Raw genomic sequence first — 25,434 nt, forward strand, 5'->3', positions numbered from 1 at the left:
GGAAGGGAGAAAGGGGGAGAAAATTTCAAAAAATTTTGTGGAAATCAATGTTGAAAATTAAAAATAAACATTTTCTAAAAGAGACTAAAAAAAATCTGAAATACTATTATTTATTAGCATAAACTACTGTTGGTTTAAAGAAAATCACTCCTTGGAATGTGGGGAAATTAGGACACTAATGAAGTGATGATGGAATTGTAAATTGGTCCAACCATTCTAGAAAACAATTTGGATAGTTAACTCTACCCAAAAGGTTATAAAACTGTGCAGACCCTTTTACCTATCAATACCACTACAAGGTCTGGAGTCAAAGAGATTTTTTAAAAAACAAAAAAGGAAAAGGACCTATTTGAACAAAAATATCTATAGCAACTCTTTATGTGGTGGCTAAGAATTGGAAACTGAGGGGATACCCATCAATTAGGGAATGACTGAATAAGTTGTGGTATTCGATTGTGATAGAATGCTATTGTACTATAACAAACGATGAGCAGGATGCCTTTAGGAAACCTTGAGAAGGCTTATATAAACTGATACAAAGTGAAGTAAGAAGAACCAGGAGAAGAACACAGTATACAGTAAAAGCAATATTGTATGATGACCAACTGTGAATGACTTAGCTATTTCTCAGCAATACAATGACTTACAAAACAATTACCAAACGACTAAAGATGAAAAATGTATCCACCTCCAAAGACAGAACTGATAGAGTCTAAATGCAGATTGAAGCATATTTTTTTCAACTTTATTGTTCTTGGATTTTTTTTGGTCTTTATTTCCTTTTGCAACAAAGCTAACATGGAAATGTTTTGCATGACTACACATGTATAAATCTATATCAAACTGCTTACTGTCTTAGGGAGGGGGAAGAAAAGAAGGGAGGGAAAGAATATAGAATTTAAAATTTTTTAAAATGTTAAAAAATTTTGTTTACATGTAATTGCAAAAATATCTAAAAAGAGAAACTTATTATAGTCCATCACTTTTTCCTTTATTTATATTTCAAAAGAATTCTTAGAAAAGCGTATTTCATTCTTCCATAAAGTAATACAGCTAACTAGAGGCATGCCTTGTTTTACTGTGCTTCACAAATAGTGTTTTTTTACGAATTGAAAGTTTTTGGCAACCCTTATTCAAAAAAGCAAGTTTATCAGCACCACTTTCCCAACAGAATGTACTCACACTGTGTCTCTGCATCATAATTTGGTAATTCTCCCAATATTTCACACTTTATTAATATTATTATATCTAATATGCTGATCTGTCATCAATGATTTTTGATGCTACTATTGTCATCATTTTGCAGTATCATGAATATAAGATGGTTAACTTAAACAATAAATGTTGTGTATAATCTCTCTACTCTACCAACAGACTGTTCCCCCATCTCTCTACCTCTTTTCGGACCTCCCTATCCTAAGATACAACAATATTGAAACGATGTCCATTAATAATGCTCAAATGTTCAAGTGAAAGAAAGAGTCAATAGATGTGGCAAACTTCACTGTTGTCTTATTTTAAGAAATTGTCACAGCCACATCAACCTTCAGAAATCACCATCCTGATCGGTAAGCAGCTATCCACATAAAGCCAAGATCCATCAAAAGTAAAGATGATGGTTACTCACCAAAAGCACAGATGATGGTTAGCATTTTTAGCAATATTTTTAAATTATGTCATATACATTGTCTTTTTTTTAGACATAATGCTATTGCACACTTAATAGCTTACAGTATAGTGTAAATATAACTTTTATATACACTAGGAAACCAAAAAGATCATGTGACTCATTGTTATGTTTACTTTATTCCAGTGCTTTGAAACCAAACCTGCAATACTACTGAGGTATGCCTATATAAACTATGACCTTAAATATGCTTTCAAATTTTTAAATAGAATTTTTCAAACTGAATTTTGGAAGATTACCAAAGTTTCTTTCAAAGAAGCACAAAACTTTAAATAATAAGTAACAGAAATTTGGCTAAAATTCTTTACACATCCTTCAGTGGGAACTATTTTAGCCAATATGCAAACACTAATTTAACTATTCGCTCTCTAAAAGTGAGAATGTTGTCTACAACCGATAAGGCTGATATACTACTGTATGATAAGAACCATATCTATAATGATATTCTCATTATAAAATGCATTGTTCAGGAGATATGCCACTGGAAAACAAAGTAAGTTAGTCATAGAAAAAGAGTTAAGAGATGGGAAGCCTAAATGTTGTGTTTATGTACGCAAAATATTAAAAATGACTGAAAGAAAGGCCGCCAGCATGTTAGGTAGAACTTCTCCAGAAGACTTATAAGACATAAGACAAGACCTGCACAAAATGAGAGGGCAGAAATATTTGCAATATTTTAGTGATGAGAACATAAAACCATCAAAGAAGCATTACTGTTAAGTTTCAGCTCATTCTGGGCCAAAGTGCTCCTGAAATGCTTCAAGATCATGCTATTATATTGGACTGATTCTCAGTTATTTGCCCTTTCTCTTCAGTTCTTTAAACTGAGTTGCTCTAGTTTCTGTATATCTATACACATCTATTTAGACATTCTTCCTCACCACAACTGTTTGTGTCATTAGAAATTCATTCTTTAAGATATCCTATCTTGGGCCAACTTCCCCTATAGAATCTTAAATCATAGGATCCTATCTATCCTTTCTCTCAACTCTTTAAAATCCATTTCCCAATGTCTGCATGTAAGATACATCTTCTAGAATAGGAATATGAGAAATAATTGGCAGCCAAGTCACAATTATGCCACTGTACATTACATTCCTTCCTCCATGAAGCCCTACAGAGTTTCTCAATACTGTTACAAGATCTGGGTTCCATATCACATGACCCCCAATAAGAAAAGAAAGGAGAAGTAAGAGTGAGAAATTGTTCTCCCCTTCCCTCCTAAACATTCTTGAGATTAGATGAAAGGAGAGGAGTCATTTGTCGCAGTTTACTTCCCTCACTGAGGAGGAAAGGAAGAAAAACATTCTACCACTGGGTGGGGTAAAGAACAATCTGTGCCCCTTTGGCTCCATTCAGAAGCTTTGAGCCAAATGAATCAACATGTTTATCAGCTAAAAGCTAAGTTCATTTTATAGTTTTATGCACTTGTAAGGAAATCACAAGTTCTTTTTTTTTTTAAAGTAGCACTACTAAACACTAAAAGGTATATTTTTAGCAAATTGGATCAGGTCTTTGTTTACAAAGACTGAAAACTAGAATAACTCTCTCATTAGGTCAAGATGTTTATTGCCCAGCTGCAAAAAGTTTAAGGAAATTTAAGTTTTAAAATATTTTGATGTAAGGGTCAAAGACTATCTAACCTATTATAGCTCTGCCAATAGTTTTTTATTATTATTATTTCCTGTACCAAGGAACTCTCACCATTTTTGCATGAACAATAATAAAAAGTTATTTATGTAACCACTAAGATTATTCTTTCCTTTTAAAGCAGATTTAAATTCATTTAGTAATAGCTATATCCCAGAAACAGCCTGACAGTAAGAAAGACCTAGGTTCAATTTCTACCTCTGATGCATGATAGCTGGGCAAATCACTTAACCTGAATAACCCAAGCAATTCTAACTCTCTCTATATACAGGTTATACATAATTTGCCCATCTATATTAGTGAAAGAAATTTCCACAACGGAAATTTCAAGCAGGGATGGATTCTCAGATCTAGACCCAAAAGAAAAATAGGGAAAAAAAGAGCCATTTTTAAAACTTTTACATATCATACATACTGGTTATTTTTCACTGTTTGTAGGTATCACTCCTTGCTCAGAGAAATACATAATGTCTTAAAATATTAAACATATAGAATATCCCAAAAGTCTTAGTGCAGTTTTAAGCTATTAAAGTTTCTGCAGAGTCACTAAAGTTTAAAAACTGCACTAAGATTTTTGGGACAACTTGTATCATTTTAATAACTAAAGACCCTTCTAAATCATTTGGGGAGAGAAGATGAGTGGGGGATAGGAAAGGAAGGAAGGATAGAGGGAGGGAGGGAGAGGAAGAGAGAGGGAGAGAAAGAGAAACAGAAACAGAGAGAGAGGGCTCCTTTTCATTCAAAATCCTTCAAGTTACTTTAAATAAAAATATAAATGTCTGGCTGATAACCTGGTAATTCATTTATTCACTGAGGAGAGAAAAATACATTCTTTAGTGTATTACCACCTAGAGATGTTTATCATTTCAAAATTACCTTACATACTTAAGTGTGTTTTAATTATGAAAAAAAGTATTTTATTCAATACAGCAAAATGCTACCTGATGGTCTCTTAAACAAGATGATTTCTAGCTTTATGCCTCATCTACTAGCTATGATCAGAGGATCATTCAACTGGGTTATTTCTGTTAAAAATGATTCTGAAGGTATCTTGAAAGATTTTGATGTATGCTTACTTGAGGTATTTAACATTATGTCAGAGGAAACCCAGCAAAGAGTTCAAATTGAAGATTCCACTTCCCCTCTGGATGGCGCGGTCACCCAGAGAGTTTCATTTGTGGATGGCATTGTGCTCATTGTATCAAATTCTCGATTACTACAAAGGTTCCTGGAAGAGATACAGAACTACTCAAAAGAGTGTGATCCAAACATTTACAAAGAACAGACCAAGTGGATGAAGATTGCTCATTGCCCAAATTAAAATGTGCCTTTGGAGAGAGGACCTATAGGGCTTATCCAGCAGCACGCGTTATCTTGGAGAGGCAATACAGAGGAAAAATGAATTAGGCTCAGAGTTGGAAAGAAGGAGCAGAGTGACTGAGTGGTCTGGATTACCTTCAAGTAATAACAAAATTCCCTTTAATGATCCCATGGCTACACATGAAAGCAAAGGCTCCATCACTTTAATATCAATATCCTACTGGTGTTACTTACTGTATGTCTATAGGACATGGAATACCAACAATGAAGAGGTATATGGTGAGTATGAAAAGGCCATAACACAACAACAATGAGGAATTCTGAGTAAGAAGAATTGAGATATGACATGTCATCAGGAAAATATGTGATAAGAACAGGCAGAGGTAAAGGAAGAGAAGTAGATAATCTTTGACCCTTACATCAAACATATCATCATATGTTTTCCAACAGGGATAAAATCACAAATCTAGAATAACAACAATAATTTTTAAAAGAATACTTCAGAAGGTTTCAAGCTTTATAAGAAGTTGAATAAAAAGGAAAAAATAACATGGTAGTTGTAGTCGAAAAACAAGGTATCAACAATGAGGTTCTGAGAATTGGTGGTAATAAAGTAATTACGAGAACATCCTGAATTGTCTTGTAACTCTGGAAGAAAGTTCTACATTCTAAGTGTTGGATTAGGATAGATTTAAATGGATTAAAAATCAACCTATTCAATTATTTTCTATTAAAAAAAACACATGGGTTTCATATAACAAAGCTTAAGGGAAGTGAAAAAAGAAAGAAAACAAAACTATAAATAAATGTTATTACACAGGTAAGTTATTTTTAAAGAACTACTTAGGATTGTTTCCTTTCCTTAAAATATATAAATTAAATATATTTGTAGCCAATTAAAAGAAAAGCATATGGAGAATCCCTTTGAAACCCATACTTAAAGCATCTTCTTTTTGTTTTCTCCAGAGAAGTATTGGGAGGGACCATATTTTATGTCAGACAGAATTTAGTCCAGCCTATGTTGAGTGAGTTCCTGGAGGAGTAAAAAAGAGACTCTTTATGGGGCAAGCTGCCTCTTGGATTCTTGAAAGGTCAGATTATATGATCAAAGATTTGAACCTAGAAAGAACCCTCGAGATCATCTAGTCCAGGGCTTCTTAAATTTTTTGTTGAGGCAACATAAGTTGGTGTTGCATCGCCTGAGGGCAAACTTTGTGTTCAGAACCAAGTTTGCAGTAAAGTTGCCTAATGCAATATAGACAAGCACTGCCCAAACACCTCGGATTCATTACACATTTAATTTTTAATTAGTTTTTGGTGCTTGCATGTTCAGAAACATTTTACTGTTGCATGGTTTAAGATGTACTGATCTGGTCTAATCCCCACATTTTACAGGTAAGAAAACAGGGGCTCAGCAAAGTTAAATGCAAAATCATGTCCATTAAACTCCAAATACTGTAGTTTCCACAGCCACACATTCTCCTACAGTAGCTTCAATATTCAGTTAGACATGTAATCCCAGAACACCAGACATACCTATACTGAAATGTAATTAGTAAAGCACATGACAAAAGAACAGAACTCATCTGGAAATGATCTTCTCTCCACAAGTATGAATAATCAAGGGCAGATTTTACAAATTGCTCTACCATGCAATTTCATTAAAATTTTGAAAACGTGTTCTGCAAAAACGATGACAACATTTTGGCCCCACACATAATAAAAACATTACAGATTCTTTGTAATTCAAAAATACATGTGTATCTTATTGCTCTTGGTAATAAAGATAAAAATAATCATGTCCTATAGACATACAGTAAGTAACACCAGTAGGATATTGATATTAAAGTGATGGAGCCTTTGCTTTCATGTGAAGCCATGGGATCATTAAAGGGAATTTTGTTATTACTTGAAGGTAATCCAGACCACTTAGTCACTCTGCTCCTTCTTTTCAACTCTGAGCCTAATTCGTTTTTCTTCTGTATTGCTTCTCCAAGACAACGCATGCTGCTGGATAAGCCCTATAGGTCCTCTCTCTAAATTTTGTATAGCATTTTAAGATTTGGAAAGCATTCTACATACAGTTTGGAAGGCAGACAATAAATACCATAAAGATTTGGACACTTTTAAAGATGTATCAGAATTCAGGTAGTATCTACTGTTTTTTCTTCACAACAACCACAAAAAGTAAAATGTCATGTTGCACTCCTTATCAAATAATGGATATCAAATAAATCAGAGATATTGCCAATAAGGTATCATAAAAACAAATGCATGATTAAAAGTCTACATAATTTGAAATAGTAAATATACTTAAATATGCTTAGACATATGTACTCTACATATGACTTGATTAATAGAATAATAGAATAGAATAGAACTTGAATAATAGAAAACACACAACAGGAGATCAACAAAGATGGTGGAGTAGGAGGAAGAATTACAGCCCAGCTTTCCCACATAACTAATCAAAAAGACTTAAAAGAAAAAAGAAAGAAGCATCAGTCCAAGATATGATGAGGAAATGCAAAGGAAAAGAACAGTGATTGATTTTTCCAGTCCAGATCAACGTAAGAAAAAAGTGTAGAGTAGAGCCAGATACATTTCAAACTTCATGTTCATCTTATTGTGTCAAAGGAGCACATGTCTATGTACATTCACACCTAAACATTCATGCACACTGAACTGGGTACAAAAAAAAAATTCAACTCAAGAGAGGAAAAAAAAGAGGAAGGCTATATTAAGGAAAATTATTTACAAGCAAAACTAACTAACCTCAGGGAGTATATGAGCAAGGAGAAAGGAAAGGAGGAAGGAAGGTAAGAAGGGAGGGACAGAGGAAAGGAAGATGGGAGGGAAGAAGGAAGTGAGGACACATAACTGGGATCTGGGCAGAGCAGAGAAGGAAAGCAGAAGCAGAATCCACTGAAAACAGAGCACTAGCACTTTTTGATGACGAAGGTATGGGAAGCAAAGAATAAAAAGTATGAGAATATATACAGGGGAAATACAAAATTAATCAAAATTATGAGTGTGAATAAACTCACCCACAAAGAGAGACATGCAGACTCGATTACAAAGGAGAATCCAAAAATAGGATGTTTGCAATGAGCATCCTTAAAACATAAAAGATTCACATAAAGTTAAAATAACAGGCTGGAACAAAATCTGTTATACCTCAGATGAACTCAAAATGGCTGGAAATAGCAATCATGATTTCAGACAAGACAAAGCAAAAACAGACTTGATTAAAAGAGGGAACAAAAAACACATGATTCTGCAAAGTCACAGACAATAAATTAATATCACTACTTGGCATGTTTATGTTGAATGACACAGCACTAAATGCCTAAATGAATTAGAAAAATATTGTGAAAGCAAAAATATAATAGTGGAGAATCTCAATGTACCTCTTTTAGATGCAGACAAATCTAAAAAAAAAAAAATGTAAGTACCTGAATAGATTTTCTTAAAAAGTTACATATCACCAACCACTAGCTATTGATGAGAAAAGAAAGTAGTACATACATATTTCTCATATGCACATGACATTTTTACAAAAATTACTCATGTACTAGGGCATAAATGCCTCTCAAATTAATGCAAAAAAAGAATAATAAATATACTGTTAACTGAACTCAATGTTATAGTCAATAAAAGACTGTGGAAGGATTAAAAATTAAATGGAAATCTAAAGATTGGCAGATTAAAGAGTAAATCATAGAAACAATAATGCCATTAAAGATATTGACAATAATGATAAAATTCTCACTAAAATTTATATCAAAACATTTTCAGTCAATAAAAGAAAAAACATATCAATGAATTAATCATACAACTAAAAAAATCTACAAAGCCAACACATTTTTAAAGTCCTAATTAATACCAAAATAGAAATTCTGAAAAACCAAAAGATTACCAAACTGAAAGGAAAATCTTTGATTAATTAATTAATTTATAAAACAAGGAGTTGGGGGCTTTTTTGTGGGGGAGGAAGTAAGTCATAGATATATAGATATATACACAGAGAGAGAGAGACAGACAGACAGACAGACCATTATTTATTTTGAATTTTTTAAAAGAAAGAGGAAAAGCAAATTAATGGTATCAAAAATGATACAGAATTCACAACAAATGAAGAAATAAATGAAATTATTCAAAAGTATTTTGATCAACTATATGCCAAAAAATGATTACCTAAATGAACTGGATGAATATTTGCAAAATAATAAAATGCCCAGATTAACAAAACAAGAAACAGAAAATTTAAAGAATGCAATCATAGAAAAATTGAAAAAAAAAAATGTAAATGAACTTCTCTACACTCCACAAAAGAAAACCAACAATGGAACTGATAAATTTACCAGCAAAATATATCAAACATTCAAATAATAATTCATTTTCATATTACATGCATTGTTTGAAAAACAGAAGTGATCTTATCAAATTCCTTCTGAAACAAATATTGTTTTTATAGTAGAAAACAGGATAGTCAAAACAAAGAAAAAAAGTACAGAGCAGGGATGGGGAACCTGCAGCCTCAAGGCCACATGTGGCCCTCTAGGTCCTCCAGTGTGGCCCTTTGACTGAATCAAAACTTCATGAAACAAATCTCCTAAATAAAAGGACTGGTTCTGTAAAACTTGGACTCAGGCAAAAGGTTGCACCGAAGGACCTAGGAGGCCACAGTTTCCCCACCCCTAACTGAACTACTTCCTAACCTCAACTGATGGATATCCTCTTAGATTCTAGTTTTTTGACACCATAAAATTTTTGTTCATAATGAACCTTTTTCTGGCTCAGATATAACCTTTTCTTTTAAAAGAATTGTAACAAAATGTTTTTATGTTACAAAAATTTATAGGTTATTTCTACTTCATTAGAGAGCTCTTGAAACAAAGTAAAATTAATAATAAACTGATGTCGTTTGAAAGTGTGCAGAACATTTCACTTATGAAGAATTTCTCCCACGTCTAGTTTTTTAAAAAGTTAAGAAATCTATTTTCTATGCTCCTTGTCCAATTGTAAAAAAGAAAAACAAAATTGTAAAAAAGAAAAGAAAAACAAAATTCTTACAGCACTATAGGTTTCTCACTCCACACCTGAAATCTATCACCTCTATGCAATGGATAGCATGTTTCACCTTCTTGAATCATGAGCAATCATTTTATTGATCAGGGTTCTTATAGCTTTCAAGGATGTTTGCTGTTATTTTGCAAATTGTTCTGGTTCTATTAACTTCACTCAGCATTAGCTGAAATAAAGCTTTTGATTTTTTTTTTAATATTTTTATCCTATTTTCTTTAGTATCACCTCCAAATATTTCTCCTTCCTTCTTCCCCTCCCTTACCTATTATGAAGGCAACAAAAACTAAATCCATTACAAATATGTGCAGTCATGCAAAATGAATACCTGTATTAGCCATGTCCAAAAGAGAGGTAATATGCTTCAATTTGCACTGAGTCTATCAGTTCTCAATATGCTTGCCATATATTTTTAAAAATCATCTCTTACAATTCATTTTACAACAAAATTTTACACAATTTTTACACATTTTACACAATATCACATGCATATATCACACCTTACTCAGCTTTTCCTCAACTGATGGGGATCTTCTTACATTCTAGTTTTTTGACACCATAAAAAGAGCTGCTATAAATATTATTGCTCATAAAGGACCTTTTCTTCTTTCTTTTATCTTTCTCCAATCCAACATTCTATTCATTCATATGTTTTGATAATAAACATATTTGGAAATATGCATTTCCCATGAGTGCCTTGAATATATTCATGAAAGTACAGAATATCATCTGATGGTCATTATCTTTAATAAAACTACCATTTTTGTGGTTTTCTTGGACCTAATAATTATTTAGGATTAAATTATTCTTTTGTTGATTTTTAATATTATTTCAGTGGCAAACCTTTATTTCAAAAATTTATTGTTACATTGTAATCAACAAATGATATATATATAATAATTCTGCTCTTATACATTTGTTTGTTAAGTTTTTTAATGTCCTAAAACATGATCAATGTTTGCAAATGTGCCTTGTACACTTGGGTTACTCTATACTCCATTCTATTTACATTCAATAATCACCAGAGTGCAATCATATCTAATTTTCAAAACTTCTAATCAGGTCCTTAATTTCTTTCTTGTTGGTTTTCATTGTTGTTTGATTTATCTAGGGCTGACAAGAGTTAAATTGAGATCCTCCATTATTAGTTTTATTTTCTAACTCTCCTTGCAATTCGTTTTTCTATTTAAGTAGTTAGCTATTCAACTGGGTGCATATATGTTAATTATTGAAATCAACTTATAGTCTGTTACCTTTCAGGAAACTGTAGTTTCCCTCTTTTGCTATTTTAAGTGTCTTTTTGAAATTGAAAGTGCTGCCTCTCTTTTTTTGTGTTCATTGAATCTTTCTGTTTTAAGTGTTTCTTCTAAGCAAAATAATGGTGAATTTTGCTTTCTAATCCATTTTGTGAACTTCTTTTTTTGGTGAGTTCGTCCCATTTACATTCAGTTATAATAATTGTTTCCTTTTATTCTATTCCTTTCAATAAGTCTATTGTAATGTTCTTTTTGGCCTTCAAAGCCCTTATTAACCTAGTCCCCCGCTCCCACACTTACTTTTCCAGTCTTCTTACACTTAACTCTCCCTCATGTTACTCTGACATTAGCTTCCTTGCTATTTCATGAACAAGAGACTCCATATCTCTTGGCTCCAGGAATATGGTCTGGCCCTTCTCCATGCCTGAAATGATTTCATTTCATTTCCACCTCCTGGCTTCCCTTCACATCCCAACTAACATTTCATCTTTTACAGGAAACCTTTCCCAATCCCTCATTCCTACCTTCTATTCATCGTATCTTATTTATCCTTTATATAGCTTATCTGTGGGTATTTGTTTACTTATTGTCTCTCCCAGTAGATTATGACAACGCACAAACTATCTTGTGCCTCTTTCTGGATCCTCAGAACTTAGCTCAGTGTCTGGAACATAGTAGGCTCTTAAATGCTTATTGACTGACTTCTATTCTCTTCCACCTTTTCTTGTCTATACTATTCTCTTCCTGTTTATTTCAATCTATTACCCTTTCTTTTTTTCTTTTCACCTTTCTCTTTGCTACCTCTTCTCTAAGCTTTTTATTTGTTTTACTTATGAATAATCCTTCCCTGAATCTACCCTCCCCTCATATTCCTCTGGTGAATATAAACTAGGTGGTACAGTGGATAGAGAGCTGGGTCTGGAGTTAGGAAGATGTGAGTTCAAATCTAGCCTCAGACACTTATTACCTGTATGACCCTTAGCAAGTCATTTAACTTCCATCTTTCTTAAGTTTCCTCAACTGTAAAACTGGGATAATAATAGCACCTACTTACTAGAGTTATTGTAGGGCTTGAGTAAGATATCTGGCAAGTGCTTACTTAGCAAGGTGCCTGGCATATAGTTGGAACTTAATCAATGTCTTTTTATTTCCTTAGATCACCTCTTCCTGTTCCCATTTATAATCTTTCACTGAATGATTTTCAGGACAAAATGTGCATGTTCCACCCTCTTCTGACCAGTTTAGATGAAACCAAAGTTCAAGTGATGCCCATTCCCCCATTCCTTCCATGCTTAACGTTAGAATTCTAACAGAATCTTTTTAACATCTCTCCTCCCCACCGCCTCCACCCCCCTTTAACGTTCCACCTTCTCCTGAGGGAAAAGGAAGGAAAAAAGCATTTATCAAGCAGTTACCATGTGGTAGGCACTATGCTAAGCTCTTTAAAAAATATCTCATTTGATCCTCATAACACTCTAAAAGGTAGGTGCTGTCATGATCCCCATTTCACAAATGAGGAAACTGCCACAGAGATTAAGTGACTTGCCCAGGGTCACATAGTTAAGTGTCTTAGGCCAGATTTGAATTCATTTTCCTGACTTTTCCTGACTGCACCACCACCTGCCTCTAAAACATTTATTAAGCATCTACCATGAGCTAGGCACTGTGCTAAGTTCTTTACAAATATTATGTTATTTTATCCTCACAATCCTGTAAGGTAAATGCTATTATTCTTATTATTCTTATTTTACAATTCAGAAAACTGAGACAAATAGAGGTTAAAAATGACTTGTCCAGGGTCAGATGGCTAATAAGTATCTGAGATTCAATTAGAACTCATGTCTATTCTTAGCCAAATGCTCTATCCGCTGTACAACCTAGCTATTTACTTTAGTTAACTATAAACAGTTAACTGTTACAAAGTCTACTTCGATTTTTCACCTTTCTTTTCTTCTAACTTTGATATTTATATTTCAAAGCTCATTTCAATTTACAGGTTGTTCTTTTCTAAATCAAGACTATTTGAAAATCCTCCATTTTAGTGGTCCATTTTTTTACCTGTCAGAGCAAACTCAATTTTGCTGGATAAGTAATCCTTAGTTGTAGATTGTTTCTTTAGTCTTTTGGAATATAGTATTTCATGTTCTCTACTTCTTTAAAATAAAGCTACTAAATCTTGGTCAATACCAACTGTTTCCTCAAGATTTGAATTTTTTCTTCCAGGCAGTTTGTATTGGATTTTGGCAATGGCATTCCTAATATTTTTCATTTTGGGGTTTCTTTCAGAAGGTAAACAGTGAGTTCTTTTTATTTTCACATAGGCAACTTGTTCTATGTCTGTGCTATTTTCTTTAATGATTTCTAGAGATACAATTCTCAGGTACTTTTTTTTAGTCACTTCTCAATAGATGCTTTTCCCCTTCCTTTTCTTCTTTCCCAGAAGAAGAAATTAAAGCTATCTATAGTCATATGAAAAAATACTCTAAATCACTTTTGATTAGAGAGATGCAAATCAAAACAACTCTGAGGTACCATATCACACCTATCAGATTGGCTAACATGACAAAACAGGAAAATGATACATATTGGGGAAAATGGAAGAGCTAGAACACTAATTCATTTTTGGTGGAGATGTGAGTTGGTGCAACCACTCTGGAGAGCAATTTGAAACTATGCCCAAAGGGCAACAAAAATGTGCCTACCCTTTGACCCAATAATATTGCTTCTGGGACTGTATCCCAAAGAGATCGCAGAAATGGGAATGGGATGTACAAGGATATTTATAGCACCTCTTTTTGTGGTGGCCAAGAACTGGAAATCAAGGGAATGTCCATCAGTTGGAGAATGGCTGAACAAGTTGTGATATATGAATGTGATGGAATACCAATGAGCTATAAGAAATGATGCATAGGAAGACTTGAGAGGCCTGGAAATTCTTGTATGAACTGATACTAAGTGAGGTGAGAAAACCAGGAAAATATTATATATAGTAACAGCCATAGTGTGCGAGGACTATTTCTGATAGACTTAGCCTTTCGCAGCAATGCAAAAACCTAATATGTTTACAAAGGACTCGTGATGCAAAACGCCATTCACGTCCAGAGAAAGAACTATAGAGTCAGAATGAAGCAGACTATTTTCACTTTTATTACGTATGTTTTGTTTTTCTCATGGGTTCTCCCATTCATTTTAATTCTTCTATGCAACATGACTAGTGTGAATATGTGTTTTAATAAGAATGTAAGTGCAGAACCCATATAAGATTGCATGCCATCTTGGGGAGGGGAGGGTGAGAGGGAGAAAATTCAAAATTTACGCAAGTGATTTTTGAAAACTGAAAAATTAATTTTAATTAAAAAAAAACCACTTGAAAATCTTCTCTCATTAAATATCCATTTTTCCTCCTGTTGGATTATACTCAGTTTTGCTGGGTAGGTTTTAATCCTAGCTCCTTTGAACACTGGAATATCATATTTCAACCCCTGCTATCTTTTAATGTAGAAGCTGTTAAATGTTGTGCTATCCTGACTGTGGCTCTATAATACTTGGTTTCTTTCTGTATGTTTGCAATATTTTCTCCTTCACCTGAGAACTCTGGAATTTGGCTATATTTCTGGGAGTTTTCATTTTGGGATCTTTCAGGAGATGATCAATGGATTCTTCCCATTTTGATTTCATCCTCTGGTTCAAGAATATCAGGGCAGTTTTCCTTCATAATTTCTTGAAAAATGTAAAGGTTCTTTTTTTGATCATGGCTTTTGGGAAGTCCAATAATTTTTTAAAACTATCTTTCTTGGATCTATTTTCCAGATCAGTTGTTTTTCCAACGAGCTATTTCATATTGTCTTTTATTTTTTTTCATTCTTTTGGTTTTTAGTTTTTTCTTATTTTCTAAAAAAGTCATTAGCTTCCATTTGCTCAATTTAATTTTTAGGGAATTATTTTCTTCAGTGAGCTCTTGTACCTTCTTTTTTCATTTGGTCAATTCTACTTTTTAAAGAGTTTTTTTCCTTCAGTGAATTTTTGTGCCTTTTTTTTTCCATTTGGCCAATTGTGCTTTTAAAGGGCATTCTCTCCACTGGCTTTTTGCACTTTTTTTTCCCATTTTGCCTAGTCTTTTTTAAGGTATTTATTTGTGCCTCTTTTACTATGCTGTTGACTCATTTTGCGTGATTTTCTTGCATCACTCTTATTTCTCTTCCCAATTTTTCTTTACCTCTCTTACTTGATTTTCAAAACCCTTTTTGAGCTCTTCCATGGCCTAAGACTAATTCAGATTTTTCTTGGAGGCTTTAAATGTAAGGGCTTTGGCTGTATTATCTTCTTCTAAGTGTGTTTCAGTCTTGTCACCATAGTAATTTTTTTTGGTCAGAATTTTTTTGCTATTGTTTTTTGCTCATTTTCCAGCCTATTTCTTGACATTCACCTCTTTGCTAAAGTGGAGCTCTGCTTCCAGGGTGCAGGGTGAACTGTCTCAAGCTTCAGGGATTCTGTACAGCTATTTTCAGAGACACTGCTAGGGACCTGGAACTTTTAAGTTCTTCCAAAGTAATCTGATCTAAGTAGAGGCGTGTTTACTACTTTTCTGGATTATGCTGGGATCTGTGAGTAGTTGCAAGCACTCTTTTCTGCGCTGGAACTGTGACAAGGGATCCCACTCCTCTGCAGCGACAAGCTCTGATGTGCTAGTGCTCCTTTTCGCCCTAAGACTGCCACCCAAGACTGTGATCCAGATCCAAGTAGATGCAAACTAACAGCCAATGCTAGCAAAGACACCCCTATAATCTCCTTCTGACCAGTTAATCAACCCCTTTACCATCTAAAGGCTGAAAACTCCTGAAGAAGCTGGTGCTGATTCAGTGGCTCCAAAAGTCTGCTCATGGTTTGCCGTGACCCAGTCTTGGCTGTGCTGGACTGTGCTCCAATCTCACCCAGATGTGACAGACCTTTTCTGCGACCTTTAAAGTTGTCTGTGGCTGGAAAATTATTTCACCCCATCATGTTGTAGGTTCTGCCATTCCAAAAATTGTTTCATGGCATTTTTTTTAAAGATGCTCGGAGAGGTTTTGGGGAGAGCTCAGGTGAGTCACTGCCTTTTCTCTACCATCTTGGCTCTGTCCCACTCAAGGCCTTTTTTTTTTTTTTTTTTTAAGGGGAAGGAGAGAGGTCAAGGGCATAGTCTTCTATATATTTTTTAAATAAAGTGTCAGCCTGAGTAACAGGTTTTTTGGTCTTCACACTAAGATTTTTTCTGCCTTAGTGTAAAGGTGTTTCTTTTTCTTTTAACCTTAACATTACAGCCTGTCAGTTTCACTTTAGTCCCTTGGAGAAATTCTTCCTGAGGAAATGTTCCACAGATAACACACAGGAGGCACTGGAGTTTTTGGATTCCAGCCTCTAACAGGTTCACTCTTGATCTGTGGAGGGGTTAATAATCGGCTTTATTCTAGTCTAGTGTTCTCCAATGGTTGCTGGGAGAACCAGCTCCTATAGCATTCCCTAATCACTCTTTTTAGTGAGAAGGGAAGGGAACTACCCCTGTCTCAAGACAGGGGTTGACGGAGACAGGGACAATCTGTGTATTCCCCTAAATCCCCTCAAGCCTCAATGGGGGCCAATCAAGGCATACACTGATTCCCCTACAGGTTCCTCATGGATTCCCCGTGGTCCCCCCCCCCCCCCCACTGAACAACACCCACTTGCTTTCACAAAGAAGGCATCTTGCCAACATTAAGCTCACAAGTTAACTTTAGCAATATCATCATTCTGTGCAAGCACAGTAAATATTACATTATGTCCCCCCTTTTCTCACAGCATAGCCTCAGTAGAACTGTCTGTCACTATGATTCTAAGAACTACCATCTAGAATCCCTGAAACTACTATGGGAGTTATTATCAAACACCTAGAAATGAGACATTTCCATGGCCATGGATCCTGAGAAATTGAACTCTAAAAGGATACAGGAGGCAATTGAAGTTCTTAGGTAGAAGTCTTTGACCTTCACTTTTCACTTTTTCCACAACTCCTACAGCGAATGTTTTATAGATGAGGTTTTGAGACTTTCACTTTCATCCGAGGGAGATCTGGATCATATTACTACATGTCTAACAGATAAGCTGTTTAATAATTGTATTATTTAATAGTAGGATAGAGCTGAACTATAGTGCTTTCTTCTATTCTGATTCAGCCTAGAATCTAAAACACCACTTTTTCCCCAAAGTTTTCCCAAATTACCCTCCAAATAAAAAACTTCCCTCACTTCCTCACATCTCACAGCCACTCAATATGAATAATCTTATGCACTTAGGCACATTATGATTTACATTACCATTGATCAAGTGTAGTTCTCTTCCCACTTATCCACAATGAAACGTAAACTCATTGAGGGCAGAAACTATGTTATCTTGTGCATTTAATAGGCAATTAACAAATGTTCCTTAAATTGACTTGAGATCAAAGAAATTCTGTCATGATATATTTACTCAACAGATACTATGGTACAATATTTTTGAAAAGAACATTGGCTCTGAAGTCAGAGTTCTAAGTTCAAATCTTAATTTTGATGCCTACTACCTGTGTGAACTTGGAGAAATCACTTAACTTCACTGGTTCTCAAGTTGAGACCAGACTAAATAGTTCCTAGATTCCCCTTCCAGCTCTACATCTATGATTCTATGTAAAGTACATTAATTTTTTAGGATAAAAAATGGTCTTTACACGGTAAAAGCTTAGAAACCACTAGTCTGACAGAATCACTGTATGACAGTAAATGACATACATTTTTCTAATTAAATTTTACGTAGAATAATAGCAACATTATTTCATATTCTTGAGATAATGGAGTCACAGAAATGACACAGAGGCAAAAAGCCAATTATACATCTGCTTCTGTTTCATTATCTCCGTGTGGATGGTAGACAAGATGACACAGAGGACCAGAATCTCTCTCTAATTCTCTCTGATTCCACCTCAACAAAGAATAAAGAGAGGTACATTTTCTGTCATGACTTACTCTCTGGACTTAATCTAACCAACTGACTTCCCACTCTGTATTATGAGTTTCATGATTGAAGGGATTAATCATATTGAGGAATCACCAATTCATCAAAATAAATTCACTTGGTATGTTTTTAATCTGACTTTGGCTTCTTCCTGACATCTAACGGTATTCACCACAAACCATGGGCTTGCCATTTCTATCTCAGACCCAAGAGGAGCAACAAGGAATAAAGAGCATCACAAAACAGCAAAGATAGCTTTGTGACATCTATCACACCAGCTAAACTGTCACTGAGGCACAGAAATGGAGCACGTTAGTAATATCTCTTCTCTGCCACAAACTCTCAGCTACTCTCCTATTTTCCCCGTCCTCCTTACACTATCTAAACATAAATTCCTTCATTGATCATAACAACTTCAGGTGGCGGTAGAAAAATTAATCACAAAACCTGGGATTCCTATAATAGAAGTGATCAGATTATCCCATGTGGACCAAATCATTATTTTAATGTTCCATGAATCCAAGCATTATTTTATCTTTATCTAGCTTCAAAATATGTAGCATGAATAACTGATGCTGTATCAACAGTTTCTATATTCAATTAAATCCAGCAGTTGTCTACTAAGTGCCAGCTATGCCACCATGGGCACGAAACTATTATCAATGCTTCATTTGTGCTTAATAGGAAAAAATGTTTTGAAATTAATCTTCACAGAGATCTGAATATTTTAAAATGTCTAATAAAACTGTAGGAGACTTGATGTCTTTTTCCACAATATACCTATGAAAGTGGATTTTTTTGCCTCTGTTGCACTGAAATTTTAAAAATGAATTAAATATGAAACCCAAACTGTCTGAAACTTTAATCATTTCGTCAGATTTCTAATCTTTCAAAGCCACAAATCTCTGCAAAAAAAGCTCCAACAATTTTAAGTGACAATACAATGAATAACCAAATTCTCTCTGTAGTGAAAAAAAAAATGATACAAAAATTATTTTTTCAAATGTCTGTAGATGAAATTATTACCAATAAAATAAAAATTAATTGAAAAGCAATATTGAGCTGTTCAATCAAAATCTGGCTAAACATCTATATAACAGAATACATTTGAGGTAGGCTAAAGTACAGTTGAAAGAGTAGAACTTAGAATTACAGAACTTAGCTGGCTCCTGCCACTCATTGTCTGTGGAACCTTGGGCAAATCATTTAATGTCTCTGAGTCTCAGTTACCTGATCTGCAAAATGGAGGATCTTGGACCATGACTTGTAATGTTTCTTTCAATGCAAAATCTAGAATCCTATGATGAGGGACTTGTTTAAAAAAAAATTTAATGTCATGCAGTAGAAAAAATACTGGATTTTGAATCAGAACATATGCTTCAAGCATCAGCTCTTCCACTTATTTTCTGAATGACCCTAAGTAAACCATTTCACATCCCTGGACCTCAGTTGCTTTATCGGTAAAATTAAGGGGGCTGGAATAAATGAAATCCAAAGTTTATTTCAGCTGTATTCTGCATCACCATTATTTAAATGCTCGAGTAAAACAAGTAAAGATGTGATATATCTTTAGCAGAGTTCTGAGAGATCATAATGAAAAATAAACCAAATAATAAAATCACAATACATTTTAAATAAATGACAAATGTGTAAATAAACATGATGAAAGCAACTGGTAACTTTTCAAAAGAATATAGAAACATATACAAACATTTAATAGATCAAAATAAACAGAAAAGCTAGAACATCCAATCAAAGTGCCAAAAGATCATTCTGTCTTAACAAATCATTCTGCATAACGCATTGAAAGAAATAGGTGCCTAATAAATGTGTGTTGAATTGAATTAAGGCTTTGTTCCAGGATGATTTGTTTTGGGGATATAGAGACCAGGAAAAAAAAATCCCTGCACTCACAATGTTTAAGCAACTAAATAAATGCAATATAATTTGAAGAAGAGAAAAGAAGTAACATCTATAGAAATCAGGAAGTTTCCTGATTTTATTAGACATAACAAGAAAACATTATTATTTTAAAGAAAATGTGAATGATGATATGTAAGATGATATCATGAAGTATTGGGTCTGCTAAGACCAAAGATTTTCTAATCTCTTCCTCCTAGTCAAATCCTGAACCCAGTTGATTATTTAAGATGTATGTACTCATAGGCCAATTTTATGAGCTGTCTGTCCAACTGCATAGCACAGTCTAAACAATGAGTATTCTTCATCCACTTAGTTTTTCAACTGTGGATAGCTGGGTTAAATTCTCGTTATTATGGATCTCATTCAGAGGCTCTTCAGCACCCACCTACAGCAGCATCTAAAGGACCTCAACATAAGTACTGAATACTTCAATTTGGTGTCTGCACTGAACAACCTCCCCAATAGCCTTACTAATCACTTTACACGTCAGGGCTTCAGAACAAATGCGAAGAGAGAAGGGAGGACAGACTATACCAGACAGCTTCTAAGGTCCATTCCAGCAATAAATGTATGATCCCATGATCTTTACTGTTCCTGTGCTTCAACCCTGGAATTCCCTCCCTGTTAACTGCCTCAACACTGCCTCAACCATCCCACCCTGCCCTGCCTTAGCAGCCACCCATCAGCTCAAGCTTTACTGTCTCCATGTTTCTCTCCTGAATTGTTGCTGCCATCTACTGGAAAGTTCCTCTGCTACTGGGGCTTCTGTCCTGGGAGAGAAGCGGTGAGAAAGGGAGAACGACTAGGACAATATTTTGTGAGACTCCAGTGGTCATCATGCTTTATGAGCTAATCAATATACTTTTAGCTCTTTTATTAGGCCCATAATTACACAAAGACACAGAAAGACCCTCAGAGAGCTCTCAGGACCTTTCCTCCTAGCTCAGTCAAGGTAAACAAATTCCTTTCATCTCTCTATTACAAAGTTAAGGCTCTGTATCCCTCATGCAGTCCAAAATTCTGAAATGTGGATAAGCATACCAATCACTTTTCAAATGCGCTTTCACCAACTCCTTTTGTGTCTTTGGTAGATAGAATCAGGCAAAACCTTTTAAAGCTTTTTAGAAACTTTGAGGAGGTGGTAGGAGCAAGAGTGGGAAAGCTGTCCCATACTATTTCACCAAGGCAAAAGATCTCTGTCCCTGTAACATTCAATGGAGTCTATCTGCTATGTGAACAAACACGAAAAAGAAATAGAGGATAAGGACACGCTAAGATCCTGGCATTCATGCTACTGGCAGAGACAAAACTTTCAAAATCAACTTCAAAACAGTGTATTAAAGCCTGATCTATGAAAACCCAACCCTCAGAAACATGTCCAACATGTTAATCTCCCTGTGGCCTGTGGAACATCTGTAGCTATTCTAAGATTATTTCCAGTCCCTTTAGTCTACGGTGAGATATTTACAATAGGTTCTAAGCCAGAAGAAAGCATGCATACAAAAGGTCCCAGTTATTTAACTGTTCTCTTTAACACCTAAACATGCTTAAAGTGAGGAAGTAATAACTGCTATAAACCCTCAGATGGCACAAACACTGGTGGATTCATCTCCCACCCAAGTTAAATATGAAACCATTAGGAGAAGTCACCTGGTAAGGTAAATGCATGGCACAGTGGATAGGGTTGGACTAGGAGGACTCAGGATTGTGTTCAAAACCTGTCTTAGACACTTACCATGTGTGACCCTGGGCAAGTCACTTAATCTCTCAATCTGTTTCCTCATCTTTAAAATGGAATAATTATAATCTCTATCTCACAGGATTGTTGAAATCCAACAAGATGCCACATGTAAAGTGGTTTGCAAACCTTTAAGTGGCACATCAAAACTAGCTGCTATTATTATTACTTTTATTATTGCTAAAGCTATTATTGTTGTTGCTGCTGCTGTTGTTGTTATTATATCCGTTTGCCTGCCTCAGGTGAAATATTAGAGAGGGAACAAACTAAGTTGTGACCCTATAAGTTTTGGAAGGTAAAGAGAACACCAAGGATTCAAGAATCAGAGTCTATGCCAGAGTTAGTGAGCAGCTGAGCCTGGGGAGAAAAGCACAGCCTCAAGAAACCGACTTGACCCAAATCACTAGTGTACCATCACCAAGAAGCTGGTTTCTATAAGCAAGGGAGCAATTTTATCCATTGGCTATACAGGATTAGCAAACGATGTTGAGGAGGAGTTAGGAGGTGGTACTGCTGAATGCTCTGTAACAACCACTATAAGTTTGAGTACATTCTCTCCAGGAATCAATCTGTTGTAAGTGAGAATGCTTCTGGTTCAGAAGACCCTATTCTTGCAATATCTTCTCAGCAAAGTATCTCTTTGTTAAAAAGCTAACTGATGATAATTGGTTAAATGATACTGAGGTTCTAATCAACATGTCAATCAATACATAGGAGAAGGCTGAATTGTAACTGGCAACTGACGGTTTAGGAGAGAATACCAAAATGGGGACTCAAGCCATTAGCATTAAGAAACTTATCCCCAAACCCTTACAGTACCTTGAGAAAAAAAATGCAGGCTCAGTGTGGAAAACCAAATTGCCAGCTAGAACAGAAATTAGATAAAGATCCTTCCCTATAGCTTATAAAGGTTATAAAGGTTACACATGTAAATACAATTTTTAAAGTAAAATATATTTTCCTTAGTGTTTCATCATCACAGACCATTTTACTCCTAACACTTCTGTCCAGGAAAAGAATCACAATGAAGTGTAACATCCTGTTGCCAGGTTTTTTTTAATGTGGATAGTTTTTTAAAGCATTTAAGCAACTTCTTGTTCAGATCAAAATTCCTCAGAACACTAATGACCAAACATGCATATGTGAGTTTTTTTCATATTTAAAAGTCACACTAAGCTAGGATACGATTTTATTAGAGCTCACAATTGAGAAAGGACTATATCTCATCAGAATATTAAAAAGATATTAAAACTATCCACAAACAATGGAATCAATTTTAGTATACTTTTCAACTAAGTGTAACAGATGCCTAAGTATTTTGTCTTGCTTAGAAGTGTGTTAAACAATTTCAGTATTTCAGACAATCTATGAACAATATCAATGACAGGCTGTGAATAAATATTGATTATTAAATATCCAAGACTTCTAATTACTTTATAAAATAAATGAAAAACTAATTGAATTTTCAAAAACTTTAGTTATCATTGGGTCTTATATAATATTCAATATTCCTATATAATATTCAAATTTAAGATGCTATTACTAGAAGGCTGTCTACCAGATAATTAATTTTTATTTGATCCCAGTATTATGAAGCAGATAAGATGGTGAAAAAAGAAGTGAAGAGCACTTAATTGCACTATTAATAATAATTAATGAGGCAAAGCAGCACGTAATCTTTTGCTACAAATAAGAATTTAAATGTTGAAATTCTTGATTTGAGATTTTTGCCCAGCAGCCAGTAAGTTCAAATACTATAATATCTCTATAAATGAAATCAAAACATATAAAAAACTGAATCTAAATGGAAGGATAGTTTTAGGATTTTACTAAGGAAGGCAAATAAAGGAATTGATTTTATCATGTGTCCATGTGTACTAAAAAACAACATTTCATAAAACATTTTGTCATCTTGCAGTGTTCATAATCAGATATGATAATAGAGACAAGTAGATAAGAGTACTGGACTTGGAGTCAGGAAAATTTAAGTTCAAATACCACCTGAGACATTAACCAGCTATGTGACCCTAGGCAAGTAAAAGACTCAACCTCTCAGCTTCAGTTTCCTTAGCTATAAAACGAGGATAATAATGGCACGTACCTTCCATAGTTATATGAGGATTACAGGAATTAGCATGTAAAGGCATCTTGCAAAACTTAACAGTGCTCTCTTAAAGTACTTAAAATGAGTCAATTTACCAGTAACAGTAGTGCAGGCATGCCACAGAGATATCACAGGTTCAGTTCCATACCACCACAAGAAAGCAAATATTGCAATAAACAGAGTTTCATGAATTTTTTTCTTTCCTAACATATACAAAAGTTATGTTTACACTGAAATATAGTTTATTAGGTGTATAACAGTATTATGTAAAAAAATGTGCATACCTTAATTTAAGAAATACTTTACTTCTAAAAACGCTAATCATTATCTGAGCCTTCTACGAATCTTAATCTCTTGGCTAGTAAAGGGTCTTAGCTCAATGCTGATGGCTGCTAACTGATCAGGGTAGTGGTTATTGAAAGCTGAGATGGCTGCTGCAATTTCTAAAAGCAAAACAATGATGTTTGCCTCATCAATTGACTCTTCTTTTCACTTGAATACTTCTTACTGTAGCATTATTAATTGACCTAATTCAATATTGTTGCGTCACAATGAACAGGGAAGCCAGAGGAGAGGGAAAGACAGGGTTATATGGTGGAGCAGTCAGAACAAACACATTTAGCAATTAAATGTACTGTGTTATATAAGTGTGGCTCACCCCAAAATAATAACAGTCACATCAGGGAACCAAGATGGCAGTCAAAGCAGGAACTTGCTTGACTTACTCTCCCCCAAATGCCACCAAATACCTGTAAAAAAAAATTACTTTAAACAAATTCTAGAACAACAGAACCCACAAAATGGCAAAGTGAAATATGCTTCCAGACCATGACTACCAAGGTTGACAGGAAAAGCCTGTTGCATCAGGATGGGAGAGGAGCATCATCCAGAGAGGGGCGTGCTGGGCCACAGCAGGCCTCAAGGGATTGAATCACTGTCACCTGTGGCAGTGTCCCAATTTGTCAACTCACAAATACCAAAGACAAGGTCAGTAGGAAAGGTCTGTGAGAACTTAGTAAGAGAGGAGCAAGGTCAACTCCTAGTCTCAGGGAAGCAGTGACTGCTTCTGGAGGTCTCAGCCCAACAGGGTTGGGGGCAGGTAGGGGGATCAAGCAGCTGATCAGAGGAGGATTGCAGGGATTTCTTTGCTGGCACTAAGGCAGGATTCTCTTGTTTTGCTGGTGCTTGGATCTGGGTTGCAGTACTGGCTGTTTTGAAGAGGAATGCTGACGTGGCAGTGGAGAGGGAATCCTCCTCACAGGTCCAAGACAGAAGAGTGCTTGTGGTCACTGGCAGACCAGAGCACAGGCTAGGAGAGGAATAAATACCTCTTCTTTGATCATACTACCTTGGAAGGGGGTAGCTGGATGGTACAGTGGATAGAGCACCAGTGCAGGAGTCAGGAGGAACTGCGTTCAAATCTCACCTCAGACACTTGACACTCACTAGCTGTGTGACCTTGGTCAAGTCACTTAACCCAAATTGCCTCACACTCGTCATCTCCAGCCATCCAGATGGTCACTGGATTCAGATGGCTCTGGAGGAAAAGTGAAGCTGGTGACCTGCACAGCCCTCCTTAACTCAAAACAAAGTCAAGTGCAAGTCATGTTATCATTTCTCTGATGGTGTGGTCTTCGGCAACAAAGGACGAACACACACGTACAATCAC

The 25,434-nt window shown here is 35.1% G+C and overlaps 1 protein-coding gene across 9 annotated transcripts in view; it reads right to left on the reverse strand.

The window, feature by feature from the left end:
• The window catches only part of AKT3 (AKT serine/threonine kinase 3), a 428,671-nt gene that overhangs the window by 332,689 nt on the left and 70,548 nt on the right, over positions 1-25,434 (reverse strand). For 2 of the 9 annotated variants that reach the window (XM_072647612.1, XM_072647611.1), the window contains exon 3: positions 24,424-24,514. The exons of the other annotated variants lie outside the window; for them this stretch is intronic. The gene's annotated coding sequence lies outside the window, so the exon portion shown is untranslated. The remainder of the gene's footprint in view (positions 1-24,423; positions 24,515-25,434) is intronic. 9 annotated transcript variants of the gene reach the window in all.

This window comes from Notamacropus eugenii, chromosome 2, assembly GCF_028372415.1.
Source record: "Notamacropus eugenii isolate mMacEug1 chromosome 2, mMacEug1.pri_v2, whole genome shotgun sequence".
NCBI lineage: Eukaryota > Metazoa > Chordata > Mammalia > Diprotodontia > Macropodidae > Notamacropus > Notamacropus eugenii.